General features: G+C 40.2%; 1 protein-coding gene across 8 annotated transcripts in view; it reads left to right on the forward strand.

Moving 5' to 3' along the window:
* The window catches only part of RORA (RAR related orphan receptor A), a 779,815-nt gene that overhangs the window by 701,513 nt on the left and 64,700 nt on the right, over positions 1–13,602 (forward strand). The window contains exon 1 of one of the 8 annotated variants that reach the window (XM_043471792.1): positions 11,352–11,370. The exons of the other annotated variants lie outside the window; for them this stretch is intronic. The gene's annotated coding sequence lies outside the window, so the exon portion shown is untranslated. Of the gene's footprint in view, positions 1–11,351; positions 11,371–13,602 lie in introns of those variants that run through there. 8 annotated transcript variants of the gene reach the window in all.

Raw genomic sequence — 13,602 nt, forward strand, 5'->3', positions numbered from 1 at the left:
TGGCATACCTGGTATTTGCAGAGTCAGCATCTTGCACATAGTAGGTGTTCAGCAAGTATTGTGGTTTTTTTCCAGTAATGGAATTTTGTCTGAATGTTTGAATACTCGCCTCATTTTGGGTTTGCTTTGGTAGACTGCCTCTGTGTTCATTTTGGGAGAATTTCAACTTCTATGGATATAGCTTTGGATTTATATTTACTTTCCTTCTGTTTTACTTGACCCTTTAAAAAAAAATACTTTGGTATTTTACACTTTGGAATCTATGGAAGGAAGTCCAAAACCTCGGGAGCCATCTTGTGGTTAAAGCACCTTCCTTAAGTTTTCCTGGATCTACAACACTGTGTGAAATTATTGTATTCATTTCAGAGTTAAAGAGTTTAAAATTTTCTTTATCACTTTTTATCACAATTGCAATTGTGTCAATTATTTATGAATATTTGTGTTTTCTAATATTCAAGAAGTTCAAATTAAAATTGTGTGTATGGGAGCACTCATATGTTAAAATATCACCATCACAATGTATATGTGAAGATATATGCATAAAGGCATGCACATATTTAAAACCTTGATTATCTCTAGGAGTGAAGACTGTGAAAACATTTTTTTAATACTTTATTTTCTAAATTCTTTTCAGTAAATTCTTTTAAGTAAATTCTTTTCAGTAAAAATAAGCCTGCATAAATTTTAAATAGGAAAAAAGATTTAGTCTAAAATTACAGTTAAATATTAGCAGCTGCTGCTAAGGGCAAATCCACAAATTGCCCAAGCAGCCACATTAGAGGGAAGATAACTACTTGAATACAGTTATTAAGCATACACATTTAAAAAATGGAATGGCAGCTCAGGTTCTGTGTTCATAAAATATTAAGGGTGTGACTGGGGCAACTTGACCCTGGTTAGAGCACATGATTTTTGATTGTTTCAAAAAGCACTCTTGAAAACAAAAAGAAACCCAAAGAAAAGAAAAACAGTTTTTCAAGTACTCCTGTTACTCTGTGTTTTTAAGTGATGAGATTTTAACAGAGGAGAAGTGGGCAACAGGGAATGAGATGGTTGGATGGCATCATCAACTCAATGGACATGAGTTTGAGCAGACTCCAGGAGATAGTGAAGGACAGGGAAGGCTATCGTGCTGTGGTTCTTGGGGTCGCAAAGAGTTGGACTTGACTGAGCAACTAACAAGCATAATCATTTTCAACCTAAATTTCCTTCAGAAGTGAGTCAGATTCTCTAGAGAGATTTAAATTTAATATAGTCTCATAGGAAACATAAAGACTTGCTCCTGATAAACTTCTTGCTTTGCTATATATGAATGACAGATGATTGGTTGACAGATGATGGTTCAAAATGGAATCAAACCACACATTCAAATCATTCATAGACTTCTTGTTATAACTTAAGTGAGCACTTTACAAATATCAACAATAGTAGCTTTTGACTATGTTGTTGTTATTGTTCAGTCAGTAGGTTGTGTCTGACTCTTTGCCACCCATGGACTGCAACATGCCAGGCTCCCCTGTCCTTCATTATCTCCTGGAGTTTGCTCAGATTCATGTCCATTGAGTCAGTAATGCTATCTATAACAAAGGAAAAAAGACAGTAGCCAGAATTTATAAAGTCTATATATTTGGCTTGGAATATTTGGGGAGAGCATAAAATTTGTCTTGCTAAAGTAATATCAAATCAATTTGCTGTTTCTTAAAACATATCTACTTGAAGGCATTGAGAAGTGTCTGAAAAACTTTCATAAACTGAATGAGCTTTCTATAATTATCAGGCCTTAATGCCAGTAACAGAAGGTGAGTGTTACATTCTCTGCACACACTTTCTCTGGGTAGCTTGTAGAACATGGTCTTACAATAACTTTGCCTTCCTGCTATCGCAGTACTTCGCCTATGGTAAATCTGTCCTTTTGCAACCTCATCTATCAGGAACTATCTGAGAACTTAGGCAGTAAGCAAACAGGCCTTTTGGTTGCCAAAACAGAGTCCCAAAGTTCAAGCTCGACAGCTCATGAGCTTGACTCAGAGGAAATCCCTGTAGACCTAATACATCCTATTTATAACTGGTTTTTATATGAGTCCTCTGACAGGTTTGATTATCTGGTAGGGTTCCAAGCACATAGATAATTCTAAGCGGAAATATTAATTATAAGTAGAAAGAAAGCCTCATAACACGTAGTATATGTCTATGGATAGAAGAAAAAAAAACTGGTAAAGAACAAGAAACTATAAAAGGGACAAGAGACTAAGGCATTTAGCTTTGGGGCAAAATGTCACATAAACGGTCTTAAGAGTATTACAGCGTATAATTTTGTACTGTTTTGAAAAGTTTCTAATAAGTTTGAAAATAAGTTTTGTAATGACACTTCATCATCAGGAAAGAGCAAATTATATTCTAAATATTCTAAGAAGAAGAGACATATATCATGATTTTAGAAATGTTTCATAACAAAGATTTAGGATAACTACCCCCTTTGTTTGTATGTGTTTGCTTGGATAAAACCCCAACTATTAGAAAATTTAACTATCCCAAATTACTCAGTAAGGCTCCAATCATCTGAGATTCGTTGCTGTTTGCTCTGGTGATGCTCTAAAATACATAATGTTCACAAAGGTTTCGGCAGTTAGGAGAATTTACTTCATAGCATTCTTTGAGAGGACTATCTAGAGAGTGACTTCTGTTTGTTTCTGATTTGTAAGATGTTTCTCTCGTAGCTCAAAGGAACATGTTCCCGATGAATGGTGGGCTTGACACATGGGAGGATGGAGGACAGAATTTCCTGTGTTTATCCTCCCATCCCAGAGCTTGTAACAGTTGACTCTGGTTATTTAAACTCAAGCAAGGCTGAGCTTGTACTTCATTACATAATAGTACAAAGTAACTTAGCCAAAACACAGTGTTCACCATCCTGGCCCTTCCTGTCATGTAACCATGACCTCTGATGTTTGCTGCTTCCAAATGAAGGCCAAACCACATCTTACACATCCTCTTCTAGGGCCAAAAAGCCCCACTGTCTAGTTCCCAGGTAACCATGACTGTTGTGTGCAATTTAGATCTTACTTAAGGAAGTGGGTTAATTTTAGGTATGACTCTAGAGGAGTAAGGCAGATTCTTCCACAACAACTTGAAGTTTAGCCTTCACAGAATCAGAATACTGGCCAGAAAGAATACAAGTAACAGAAAAATTTTCCCGCCAGCAAGAAGCAGGAGGAATTTCATTAGTACAAAAGGAGAAAAAGACATCCAGTGACAGTGGAATTAAATCAGAAAGTTCAGTTCAGTTCAGTCTCTCAGTCGTGTCCGACTCTGAAATCCCATGAACTGTATCATGCCAGGCTTCCCTGTCCATCAACAACTCCTGGAATTTACTCAAACTTGTGTCCATTGAGCCAGTGATGCCATCTTCTGTCATCCTCTTCTCCTGCCATCTTCAATCTTTCCCACCATCAGGGTCTTTTCAAATGAGTCAGTTCTTCACATCAGGTGACTAAAGTATTGGCGTTTCAGCTTCAGCATCTGTCCTTCCAATGAATATTTGGGAATGATTTCCCTTAGGATGGACTGGTTGGATCTCCTTGCAGTCCAAGGGACTCTCAAGAGTCTTCTCCAACACCACAGTTCAAAAGCATCAATTCTTCAGCACTCAGCTTTCTTTATAGTCCAACTCTCACATCCATACCTGACTACTGGAAAATATATATGGACCTTTGTTGGTAATGTCTCTGCTTTTTAATATGCTGTCCAGGTTTGTCATAGCTTTTCTTCCAAGGAGCAAACGTCTTTTAATTTATGGCTGCAGTCACCATCTGCAGTGATTTTGGAGCCCAAGAAAATAAAATCAGAAATTTGGAGTTGACTGTTTAAAGGGGTACTATGGGGTATTTGGAAAAGTAGTATGTCAAGGCTGTATATTGTCACCCTGCTTATTTAACTTACATGCAGAGTACATCATGAGAAACACTGGGCTGGAAGAAGCACAAGCTGAAATCAAGATTGCCGGGAGAAATATCAATAACCTCAGACATGCAGATGACGCCACCCTTATGGCAGAAAGTGAAGAGGGACTAAAAAGCCTCTTGATGAAAGTGAAAGAGGAGAGTGAAAAAGTTGGCTTAAGGCTCAACATTCAGAAAACTAAGATCATGGCATCTGGTCCCATCACTTCATGGCAAATAGATGGGGAAACAGTGGAAGCAGTGTCAGACTTTATTTTTGGGGGCTCCAAAATCACTGCAGATGGTGATTACAGTCATGAAATTAAAAGACACTTACTTCTTAGAAGGAAAGTTATGACCAACCTAGATAGCATATTAAAAAGCAGAGACATTACTTTTGGCAACAAAGGTCCGTCTAGTCAAGGCTATGATTTTCCAGTGGTCATGTATGGATGTGAGAGTTGGACTGTGAAGAAAGCTGAGCGCCGAAGAATTGATGCTTTTGAACTGTGGTGTTGGAGAAGACTCTTGAGAGTCCCTTGGACTACAAGGAGATCCAACCAGTCCATCCTAAAGGAGATCAGTCCTGGGTGTTCATTGGAAGGATTGATGCTGAAGCTGAAACTCCAATACTTTGGTCACCTCATGTGCAGAGTTGACTCATTGGAAAAGACCCTGATGCTGGGAGGGACTGGGGGCAGGAGGAGAAGGGGACAACAGAGGATGAAATGGCTGGATGGCATTACCGACTCAATGGACATGAGTTTGAGTAAACTCTGGGAGTTGGTGACGGACAGGGAGGCCTGGCGTGCTGCAATTCATGGGGTCGCAAAGAGTCAGACACGACTGAGCGACTGAACTGAACTGATGGGGTATTTATTGCTGTTCAAGCATTTGGGGATGCTCAGACATTTGGAGATGTTGCAGAAATGTATGTTTCAACGTGACAAAAACTGGTTAAAACCAACTAGGTCTAAGACGACAGAAGATTCAATTTACAGTAGACCTTGAGCTTCATTATACACTCGTTGTAATACCTTAGCATAGGCTGAATGACACCCCACCAGCACCATGACAGTTCTGAAGCCAACCATAAAAGGTGAAAAGTGGGCAGTGGCCCAATTCCTGGAAATGTCCACTCCTCCAAAATAGTTGAAATCATCCTCCCATTCGTCAGCCTGTGAAATTACCCAGCCCATAAAAACTAACCACACCATATTCCAGAGCTTCTTGTCTTCTGTGAGGGCCCACACTCTGTCTGTGGGGTGTGATTCTCTCTAAATAAATCCACTTCTTACTTTAAAAAAAAAAAAAAAGGAAGGAAATACATGTTCCAGTAAGTCTGTTCCTTGTCGTTTACTGTTGAATTAGTGTGGACATACAAATGTTCCTGGAGGGAAGAAGGGAAGGTAACATATTCATAAAAGGAAGATAAGGAAGTTCACACTGGATCCATGAATGGTGGAGGGAAACATCTCTTTTATATATAAGGTTCCTTCATTTTAGAAGGCTTTTTGGAGGAAGTACAGTTTGAATCAAACTTGGAGTCTCCAGTAGAACCTGGAATGATGGCTAGCAAAGGGAAAGCATGAAGTCCCAGGTGTATAGGACCTCTGTGAATGGCCAGTGGGTTCGTGGCTGCTGACTTTGATGGGCCCACAGCACTTTCACCTGCCCTACCTTCTCAGAGTGTGAGGAGTAGTCAATGGTACTCTCTTCACCTACAGAATAAACAGAACTAGGGAGATCACCTACATCCTCAGAGTAGGAAAAAGTTTCCCTAAAATACTTAGCTGAGTTTTACAAAACGTGTTTTCAGATAACTACCTTAGTTCTCTATGTTTCTATGATGAGCTTGTGAAAGAGAAGGGGCATGTGATAAGGTAAGGATCAATGGTTTAAGATCAGAAGTTATCACTGAGGCCAGATTTCTTTCTCCCTGTTCCTATTCATAAAACTATCCACAGCACCTTCAGTTTTGTTTGTTTGTTTAGTATAGTTGCTTTACAATGTTGTTAGTTTCTGCTGTAAAACAAAGTAGATCAGTCACATGTATACATATATCCCTTCTCTCTTGAGCCTCCCTCCCACCCCCCCAACCCCTTTATGTCATTACATAGCACCAAGTTGAAGATGAAACAAACTGAGTTTTTTGTCTTGAGGATAGATTTCATTTGGAGAAGACTAGGGAATGTACGTGGCACTAGTGGTAAAGAACCTGCCTGCCATTGCAGGAGATGTAAGAGATATGGGTTCAATCCCTGGATTGGGAAGATCCCCTGGAGAAGGGCATGGCAATCCACTACAGTATTCTTGTCTGGAGAATCCCGTCGACCAAGGAGCCTGGTGGACAACAGTCCATAGGGCTGCAAAGAGTTGGGCACAACTAAATCAACTTAGCATGCACACACACACACACACACACACACACAGAGGCAATGCAGAGCACCACCCACCCCACCCCGCCACCCACAAACAATTGGATAGGTCTGAAGGAGAGAGAGCATGAAATAAAGATGAGAAGCACCCAAGAGGTATCCCATTTTTTTCCCCGAAATACTCATCTGAGATGCCAGATTCTCTAAAAGCATCCATTACGGTTAATGGGAAACCCTCTGTCATCTGTGCTTTTTGGGAACGTAGACAAGCTCCTGTTTCAAGTTGGGGAGATTTGTGTAAGAGAAAGAAATAGCAGAAAATAGGTCAACAAAGTCAAGTGACCTACAGATGGGTGTTTCGAGATGTGTAAGCTGTGGTTCCACAGTCACTACCCAGATTCACTGAAAGTAAAGGCCGGAAGTGGGAAGATGTTCTCTGGGCATGATGGAAAAGAGGGTTTATCATTTTTCTTTCAAGTAACTACTGCTTGAAACATTTTGTTTTAAGTTTCTTCAAAGTCATTTTGCTCAACAGATGACAGTCTTTCTTAGAAAAGCAGTAGAAGAAAATGTCAAGTGATATGAGTGTTCTCTGGTCTTCCCTCTCTTCCCACCTGTGAACACAGTTCTTTTTTCCTTTATTGGCCCCATTCTGCTTGAAGATCACAACGTCGTGCAATCACTTCTCATTTCAAACAGGAACCTAATACCAAACAGAATTTAAACATAGCCACTCATTCTTTTCAACAAGGCTGTGTTGGCAATTATGAAACAGGGCAGACGTTGGCAAGCGCTTTCGGAATAATTATAGGGTTCCTCGAGTAGTACAGTATAAATAATTGTGGGTTTAAAAGCGTTATTGTGAGCAGCAATTTATACTAAAATTTATATTTGCTCCTTGAAACCAATATACGTCAAGAGTGCCTCACCACCACCCCCACCTCTCCACCTTGAGATCTCAAGGGCTTTGGAACCTTTTGATTCCATTGCACTTTTAACTCAGCAAGGCAACTGCAAGGCACGTCTGGGCTGCAGTAAATAGGGGTAGGAGTAATGTACTTAATAAGTGGGTATGAATGAAGTAATGAAACTCTTCCAGCTCTGGCCACCCGCTGTGCTCCCAGGGTACTGACATGCAGAAAGGCCATTTTGGTACCGAGAGAAGCTACGAAAGTGCAGTGGTATCACTTTTGCCTGGCAAGTAGGGCACAGCGAAGAAGATTATCACCTCTTCTTTGGCTGACGGTGGTGTGGAAGCAAGGCACAGAGGACTGAGACACAGGAAACTCACGAAGATAATACAGCTCTAAAATAGCCACAGATATTTATTTAAGTATCTGTTTTCCTCTCTGTGGAAACTTTCATTTTATCCTATGGCACTGTAAAGATGGGTAGGGATATCAGGAAAGTAGGGGTGGGGCTGGGACGGGGATGGGGAAAAGTCTGGGTGATGGAGGGAGCTGTTTGTTAGGGTGAATGCTCAATAGAGGCCTTTCTTTTCCAACCAGGTGACTGTCTGTGGCATCTTCTTGTCTCTCTCTTGATCCCAGTGGCTTCTCTTATCCAGTCTGAAAACTCCCCTGAGATGTTCACATCCTGAATGTTTCTCACCAAAGTAGCTAGTGTCCTCGGATAGTGTGGTTTTTGTTTCAATTGCCGTTCCTGGCTTCTGCTCTCTAAAACCCTTTTAAACCATATTTTCCATTATCGTTCACTGCTGCCTTTGGTATTTAAATCAGCCTTTCAATGGGTCATTAGCTCTGTAATTAATTTCAGCTATTTTTAAATGGTGCCTTGGTTATTAAAGAGCTGCCATATTCTCAATAGCCTTGTCTTTCTTAGAGCATCCCTAAGCACTAGCTGATCTTTCTTTTTTTTAGTGCCAAAAATATGGTAATTTTTTTTCTTCTTTCAAATTTATTCTTCATTGGTAGGAAGAGTCAAGCTTTTTGAATGAGGACAGAAAATACTTAACTGTTACACTTCTGTGTGACAAACTTGGGCTTTTATTTTTTGTTCACATGGTCTCAACAGATAACCATCAAGGACTTCCTGGAGGCCAGGCCCTGCCTTATGTATTTTTTTGCCTGCATTTTAAAAATCAAAATTGGTAAATCACAGAATTTGAATAGAAAGTGATTTCATGGAGAAGCAGTGACTGTAACAAAATCATTTTAGCTAGTTAGTTACAGAGCTAGAGTTAGAACCCAGACCACCTGACTCTTAACCCTGTCTTTCTGTTTCTTTATGCTTTGTTATATAATATTAATGTAGCTGTTACTCTGTGACACTAGAAGAGGCTTACCACTTCTAATATTAGCACCAACAAGCCTGGCCCCACACCTTTGGCAGACGTCACATCACAATCAGAGCACGGTTCATCACAACCAACATCCCAAGCATCCACTAGAAATCCATCTGACTTGGGAAAATGAGCTGAAGCCCACTTGCTGCCTTGACCTTATAGTAATCCCAGGGTAAAGCAGTAACGCCTGGTTCAGAAAGGCAGATGGAGGTTGACTTTGATTATTGAGTATTATCTGAGATCAGATAAAGAGACCAACAGCTCATGTAATAATAGTAATAGGGCTACCAGTGTGTAGCAGGCATTGAGATAGTCATTTATATATCTTCTTACATTGAGCCTTCTAACAACCTTGTGAAGTCATTACTACTACCTCTGAGGTACAGATTACACAATGGAGGATGGGAGGTTAAATAACTTGCCTGTGGTCACTGAGTTAATAAGTGGCCTGCTCAGCTTTTGGGTCCAGATTTCTATCTCTAAAGCTACTTCTTGCCATCTGACAGCCCACACAGGCCATCCATGTGCTGACCACCTGTGAACCAGCCTATGATATTAGAGAAGTATTACTACACTTCTCATCCTTAGAGTCCTCCTTGCCTCCCCACCCCTAACCCTGGCCTTTTTTTTTAATCCTGTAAGTTCCTTTGACAACTTTGGGTGGCAAATGTAGTAAATGTAGTTCAGAAAAGAATCACTTGCTTTCCCCAAGTGATTTATGTTTGTTTTGTTTTTATGATAAATTAGGAATTCTTTCATTTATTTTGGTTCTCTTCTTGTTTCCATGAAGGAAATGCCTAGAACTGTCTAGGATAGCTTTAACAACCCTTTCATTCCCTCTAGAAGCAGGAGATGAAATTCTCTAATCTGTTCATTTCTATGTGTGTCAAGCATGAAACTAGGCACTAGGGGTACTGGATGAGGAGGAAAGACTGGTCCCTGTTGTGTATACCTTTCATTCTCAACATATGGAGAGTGGAGACAGCTAATAATTACCTAGCCTTCCAGGGAGTGGTAAAGGCGAGTTAAGTTTCTGTATCTCTAGGTACGTCTACCGGAGAAGGCAATGGCACCCCACTCCAGTACTCTTGCCTGGAAAATCCCATGGATGGAGGAGCCTGGTGGGCTGCAGTCCATGGGATCGGTAAGACTCGGACACAACTGAGCGACTTCACTTTCACTTTTCACTTTCATGCATTGGAGAAGGAAATGGCAACCCACTCCAGTGTTCTTGCCTGGAGAATCCCAGGGATGGGGGAGCCTGGTGGGCTGCCGTCTATGGGGTCGCACAGAGTCGGACACGACTGAGCGACTCAGCAGCAGCAGCAGCAGGTACATCTACAGTGCATGGTGGCCAGGACTGAGACTGGGAGAAAATGTCCAGTGGACACAGTTTTCTTTCAATATAATTTTCCTCTTTGATAACACCATAATTTTTTTCAATCTGCCAGGACCTTCTCCCCCTCGATAACTCTTTCCACCCCCAGCTGCCTGCTGTTGTGCCTGTGATTCCAAAGCCCTCTGCATCTCCCTTCCCACCACCGTGAACCATGACCTGTCCTGCGTTTCATGTCATCAAGGTCAGGCCTACTGTGGCTGCCAAGACCTCCACCAGCCACTCTGATAAGTTAACCTCTGCTCACTTCTCCCAAGTGAGTGATTTCTGTTGATACCGCTTCTGTTTTTTCATCTGTGAAATGAGGAGGTAAGGGTCAACCTAGTGGGAAGGATGGCTGGAGACTGAGAAGATGTGGATAGGAAATCTCTCCTGTGTCTCTCACCAACTTGGGAATCTCCGGACAGTCGCTGTACCTCTCTGAGCCCAAGTTGTCTTGGCTAAAAAGTCAGGGGTGTGACTGGGTGATCTCAGAGGTCTTTACAGGCCTGGAATTCTGTCTGAAAGGTTAAATTTAATTCCTTAGAGCACACTAAACAAAACAAAAACTATGATTCACAAGAGGAGAATCATACTTTTATTGTCTAATCCAGAGAAAGAGTTTCAGACAAGGAAGGTTGCCGGTGAGGTGTAATTACAAGGGCAGTAAGAGAAATTATTCAAGGTTTTCTAACTTTCCTTCCAGAGGAAGGAAATGTTAGTATGGAACAGTTAGTATGATGGACTCTTATGGAAACTGTTAATGAAATGAGAACAGAGATGACTTTTCATATACCCAAATCATCTTTAATATCTTAAACCTTAGAAATAGTAGGTTTTAATTAAGTCTGTCACATCTGCTGACCATGATGTAGGAACTGAGCAGAGACCAGAAGGAGCCAAACCATCAGAATCACTTGTGTAAATGCCTGGCTTCCACTTCCTTGGTATCTGTCATTTTACTCCACATTGAGGTCAGTGTGGTAAGGCTCTTATGCAGTATTTATTTCCTTTTGCTTAAAAGATATGAGATTATCAAGGCAAAGGGCAAGGGCACTGAATCACTCTTACCAGTAATTTCCAAATGCTGAAGATAAATGTTCATCGATCTATTCTACAAAGGTGTATTAATGTTTATACATGCCTTGTGTAGCTATAGTTGTCACTCAATCGATATCACTATGGAACCCTGAGACATCTTGTAGAAATCTGAAAGATGCAACTTGATTCATAGCTGTCTTATCTTCTTCTAAAGGTGTTGGTTTGGTGTGATAAAGAATAAGTGGTCCACACAGCACATCTTTTGCACAAACTAAATTGGCAGAAAGAGCAGCAAAACCATTGTGGTTCTGCACAGTGCTCCTCTTGTTTTCTGTAAGTGTGGTAATGATTTCACACAGCTGAAAACTTATTTTTATAAGCCTGTGTTTGGTATAATATTAAGTTGTGAGTTCAGCCATTAAACTGTTATTGTTTCAGAATGAAGACAGCGCTATTTAGATTCCTTCATCTCTTTTGAGAGTCACCATTTACATGATAATATTTACCTCCATTTACATCTTTTTTCTGACTATCCTTAAGGAAAACAAATGATGTCAAGAAAGATTCTTTTCCAGTGAAAGTTTATTATATGCCTACAGTAACTTTAATCTCCTTAATGTTCAGATGAAGAGGATTGATAACTGATAACATGTCTATTGATATTTTCCAGATATGATTCTATAGCCCAAAACAATTTTTTATGTCTTTTTGATGAGCACTATAGGAAGAAACTATTGATACATAGATTATAAATTTTGCCTAGTCCATGATGCCTTCCTTGTTTCTTAAATTAATTCATGGGCAGTGCGTGGAGGGGTGGGAATAACAAAAGCAAAATACACTGATGATATGATAGTGAATACCACTTCCTAACACTCTCAAGCCTCAGAAAATAAGTTTATTTTCTTCTCTCTTGTGCCCAACTTGATTGCATAGAGGAAAAAAAATAGGTGGCAACTGTTTTTTAATGTACTGTTAAATCCCCCCTATACAACATGCTTAATTCCTCATTCCTCATAACTTTGAGATGAAGCATCATGTTTTTGTTGCTTATTTACAATATACTCAGGCAACAGACACTGTACATAAAAGATACTATACATCATCAACCATATCAAGAATGCCAGAGTTTTCTGCTATGATCAATAAGACTGTGCAACCATACTTACTAAGAAGTTCAATGGGAACAATTTAAAGCGACCAGATATCCTGGTATTTGATAAAATCTGATTTTTATCCACTAAATTATTTTGAACCAACCCTATGTACCTTCTTTTTTTCTTTTTCTGCACTGCACAGCTTGTGGGATCTTATTTCCCCAACTAGGGATCGAATCTGTGCCCCTTGCAGTGGAAGCATGGAGTCCTAACCACTGGACTGACAAGGAATTCCCATCCTGTGCACCTTTAAATGTAGTATTTATACTTCTTGCCTTTCAAAGTTTGAGGATTTCATCACTCACTCTCAGTATTTCTCAGAAAGGAACATGTTCTCTCATGGAAATTATTGAGTAACTTCAGCAAATTCAGGCCACCTGTTCATTGAAGAGTGTTATATTGTTCGAGTACCTAGACTGGATTGCCCAAAGATTCTCTTTTGGAAAAGTACCAGCACAATGTCCAAAATACCAGAGAGTGGAAAGTCATGGTCTGGATGGGGAGTGACTGTTGTGTTCATGGAGACAGTGTTTTCGCATGGCTGACATTAATGACAACCCAGTGCTATGCACTCACTGAATGTTTTCATTTCAGAAGAGAATCAAAACCACTGAGTACTTTCAAGTCGTCTTCTTTTACTGTGAAACCAGAAACCATGCCGATGGCGACTTCCAGTAATAATCTGGGTCCCTGCTGCAGGCTGTATTGAACCCCTCGTCATATAATTTTCTAATTTGTGTGTAGGTAGTTGTTGCAAACAACTTAGTTTATTTCAGAACATGACATCAGAAAGCATATTTTAATGCAGCAGTGATGGGTCATGAAATCAAAATTTCCACAAAGTCCGCACGAATTGAACAGTAACTTAAGGAGGAGGAAGTAGGCGACTCAGAAGTTCCTCCCAAAGTCATTTAGATTATTAGGTAATGAGGCTGATTTTATTTTAACAAATGTACTAGAAGGTATGCTTCCACGTGAACTTTGCCCCTTCAGAGCAGTCGACCGGGGAGGCTAAACCTCTGTGCCAAAAACACTGTCACGGCCAAAAACTAATATGTGATTTCTTTTCTGGAACCACTTTCCATTCCTCTGGCAAAGTTTGAATATTCTCCATAGTGACCATTGTTCCTCTGAAAAAGCACATTTTATTTTTAAAAACAGCCAGTAGTTACTGGGATGAATAAAGAGACCAAGCCAGGCTGTGCACCTTTAAAAAAAAAAAAAGCGACTCTTAAGTGACAAGTTGTCTTTCTCATCCCGTTGGCAATAAGAGCAGTTGCCAAAGGAGTTCAAAGTGGTCTGTGATAATGATAGCATAATACTTTGAATATCAGTCCTCATTCTAGGCTGGTGCCAGTGACTTTGCTGGAAGAAAACATTGGTGGCTAATTGTCTTCTTCCAAAAAAT

This window comes from Cervus canadensis, chromosome 6 (genome assembly GCF_019320065.1).
Source record: "Cervus canadensis isolate Bull #8, Minnesota chromosome 6, ASM1932006v1, whole genome shotgun sequence".
Taxonomy (NCBI): Eukaryota; Metazoa; Chordata; class Mammalia; order Artiodactyla; family Cervidae; genus Cervus; species Cervus canadensis.